At 36.6% G+C, this 2,796-nt stretch overlaps 1 pseudogene; it reads left to right on the top strand.

Moving 5' to 3' along the window:
- The first annotated feature begins 311 nt into the window (after positions 1-311).
- LOC114663798 (SCAN domain-containing protein 3-like) lies at positions 312-2,091 on the top strand (annotated as a pseudogene).
- Positions 2,092-2,796: the final 705 nt, after the last annotated feature.

Raw genomic sequence — 2,796 nt, 5'->3', positions numbered from 1 at the left:
AGACCCCCGTGACCCTGTGTTCGGATTCAGCGGGTTGGAAAATGGATGGATGGAACAAGCTTGCACTTAGGTTGAAAGTTCATTTGCGTTTTGAAATTCGTTGGAGCTTGAATGATAATACACTCATCTACTAATTTATTTCAAGAGATTACAAAGTGATTACATAGTTAAATAAAGTGAATTAAAATAAAGTGATTGAAAAAGAATTTACAAAGTGCTTAGTTACCTACGCGCGTTTTATTATTGTTTTTTTAAGTAGTTTCTTAAACATATTTTTTTTTTTGATTTGCAAGTTTACTGCGAGTTTTATGATGGCAGACACGAAAAAAAAATGCAGACAATACAGTTTGGACTACTTGAAGTTTGGATTTATTCCATCTCTATCAAATCAACACTTGCCGATGTGTCTCATATGTGAAAAAGTATTCAGTAACGATGCCATGAAGCCTTCAAAAATGGAGGACCACTTATCAAGAGTACATGCTGACAAAAAAAGTAAGCCCTTGTCATTCTTTCAAGCACTTATAGAAAAACTAGAGAAAAGGCCATCCATAAGATCGATGTTTGCGTCATCATCTATGCAAGACGTTGATGGTTTACGAGCGTCCTATAATATATCTGTACTAATAGCGAAGTCGGGGAAACCCCACACAATTGGAGAGCAGCTTATTTTACCAGCCATTGCGGAGGTCCTCAACAATGTATTGCACAAGCCCGCACATGATATTATAAAGAGAATTCCTTTGAGCAATAACACCGTTCAGAGACGAATAGACGAGATGGGTCGCGACGTGGAAAACATTTTATGCAATTTCTTACAGACCAACAGATTCTCTCTCCAGTTGGACGAGTCTACATTACCTGGCAATGAATCTCTGTTGTTAGGATATGTTCGATATATTAAAGATGAAAATATGTGCCAAGAACTGCTTTTTGCTACATATTTAGAGACTGATACCAGAGGAGAATCGATTTTTCAGGCCGTGGAACGTTTTTTTTACCGACAAAGCTATTCCATGGAAGAACATTGTTTCTGTTGCGACTGATGGTGCACCATCTATGGTTGGTCGTCATCGAGGTTTTATAGCTCACTTAAAGCGACAACTGCCTGAGGTACTGGTCATTCACTGCGTGATTCACAGACAGCATTTAGTAGCAAAAAATCTGTGTCCTAGATTGCACCAGTCTTTACAACATGTTATAAATGCTGTCAACAAGATTCGAAGCAATTCTTTGAACTCTCGGTTATTTGCTCAGCTATGTGAGGAAAACGACGAAGTCTTTACTCGGTTACTTCTGCACACTGAAGTTCGCTGGCTATCAAGAGGCTCTTGCTTAGCAAGATTTTCAACTATTTTTGAATCTGTGTTGGAGTTTTTACAAGAAAAAGATCCGAATTTGAAAGAAAATCTGAACAATTGTAAAACAGATATTTATTACTTGACTGATATCTTTGGTATGTTTAACAAAGTTAATTTGCAGCTGCAGGGTGACGATCTCAACTTGATTAAAACAAAATCAATAATATCGGCCTTTGTGGGTAAACTTATCCTTTATAAACAAAATTTAAGCAGAAAAGAATATTCACAGTTTCCGCATTTGTCAAAATTACCAGAAATGCTTCAAGACGATGTTATTTTATCATATGTCACTCACTTGGACGCATTACACAAGGATTTTACTAAGAGGTTTGAGGATCTCTTAAATTTACAAATTCCTCAATGGATAATAAATCCGTACAATATCACAGCCATGGAAGAAGCTAATGTGATAATGCAAGAAGAGTTGATCACCATCAGCACAGACGAGGAGCTTAAGCAGAAGTTCAACCAAGGCTATCAGAAGTTCTGGTTGCAGCGCAACATTGAAACACAGTATCCTGCATTGTGGAACATTGCTGAAAAATACCTTATCGCTTTTCCATCATCATACCTAGTCGAAAAAGGCTTCAGTGTGGTTACAAACATTTTGACAAAACAAAGAAACTGTTTGAAAATCAACGAACGCGGAGATTTAAGGCTGCAACTCACCAATATTGAACCAGATTTAGCTAGATTGGTAGAAAGTCACCAGGTTCATCCATCACACTGAATTTTTTATTTTTTTATCTTTACTTTGCGATTTAAATGTTTTTTTTCAAAAAATAATTACCTACTTAAGTATTTTTACGTAATTTATATTAATAATTATTAATTACACTTGATATTTACTGAATTTTATGTCTATTTATTTTGTTAAATTTTGATGAGAAAATGATGTCAAGTTTACTCACTTAACCAACCGCAAAGCTTTTAAATTGGTAAGTATTTTGTATCATTAGGAAAAAAACTAGAGAGAGAATTTTTAAAGTAATTTGGCTATGGGGGGTCTGAGGTATCAGTTCATTTTGGAAAAGGGGTCTCTTGCCCAAAATAGTTTGGGAATCCCTGCTTTAAAGGATTCTGCTTGGAGTTTAAGAGCTCAGAAGATGATGCTGGTAATTCTCACATCATCATTGGTAGGCTTGCAGCAGCCTTGAGTTTTATTGTATAAAAGGAATGCACTTTTGCATCAGACTTCATTTTGGGGGGGGGGGGGAAAGGAGCCCCCACAATAACTTTTGTTGCTTTCATTGTAAAGGAAATTAAGCAAGCGTTTCAGTAAGGAGAAGCAGAAAAGGAAAACCATTTGTTACTTCCCTTTTCGCCTGTGAAAAGTACAAGTTGTCCATAGTAAGCAGAGCGGCCAGGGTGAAACAATCCTTCCCTATTTTTGGATTCATTGTCCTCCTGACTCAACTGAAACAGCTCATGTGAG

This window comes from Erpetoichthys calabaricus, chromosome 13, assembly GCF_900747795.2.
Source record: "Erpetoichthys calabaricus chromosome 13, fErpCal1.3, whole genome shotgun sequence".
NCBI classification, from domain to species: domain Eukaryota; kingdom Metazoa; phylum Chordata; class Cladistia; order Polypteriformes; family Polypteridae; genus Erpetoichthys; species Erpetoichthys calabaricus.
This window is presented reverse-complemented; position numbering and strand designations above follow the sequence as displayed.